This window comes from Gavialis gangeticus, unplaced genomic scaffold (assembly GCF_001723915.1).
Source record: "Gavialis gangeticus isolate Ggan-Ray unplaced genomic scaffold, GavGan_comp1, whole genome shotgun sequence".
NCBI lineage: Eukaryota > Metazoa > Chordata > Crocodylia > Gavialidae > Gavialis > Gavialis gangeticus.
In genome coordinates this window covers 58,147,940-58,148,595 of record NW_017728993.1, presented here as the reverse complement: position 1 = coordinate 58,148,595, position 656 = coordinate 58,147,940, and the positions used below count along the sequence as shown (strand labels likewise).

Sequence of the window (656 nt, the reverse complement as noted above, 5' to 3'; positions counted from 1 at the left end):
CAGGCCCCTTCAGGACCCTGGCCCTGCTGCTCAAGCACCCCTGCCTGTCCATCCTGTGCCCACTGCCAGGGACACCAGATAAAGCAAGCGGGTAGGTGGGGTCTCCATGGAGACCAGCCCAGGACCCCCACAGGCAGTGCGCACTTGGCCAGGCAGATGGGATGGGGCTGCAGGCAGGTAGAAAACAGCATCTGGGAGTGGAACCAGTGGCTGGTGCTAGGGCTGGGATCGCAAGGTGGTGATGGCATGGGACCAGGGCCTGTCACAGGGACATGCAGGGAACAGATTGCAGCTCTTAGTCCTACCCAGCCTGGTGTCATCTGCAAACTTTCTGATCCTATCTTTCAGATTGCTGATGAAGGTATTGAATAAAATTAGCCCGAGGACCAACCCCTGGGGCATGCCACTTGATACCGGTTGCCAACTAGTCATTGAGCTATTGATTACTACCCTTTGAGCCCAATGATCCAGCCAGTTTTCTACCCATCTTACAGTCTGTTCATCCAACCTGTGCTTCCTTAGCTTGCTTGTGAGAATGTTGTGGGCGCTCGTATCACAAGACTTGCTGAAGTCAAGGTATATCACGTCCACTGCTCTCCCCACTTCCACAGAGCCAATCATCTCATCGTAGAAGACAATCAGGTTGATTAGGTATG

At 53.8% G+C, this 656-nt stretch overlaps 1 protein-coding gene across 4 annotated transcripts in view; it reads left to right on the top strand.

Moving 5' to 3' along the window:
* The window catches only part of CACNA1E (calcium voltage-gated channel subunit alpha1 E), a 312,745-nt gene that overhangs the window by 248,799 nt on the left and 63,290 nt on the right, over positions 1-656 (top strand). The window lies entirely within an intron of this gene.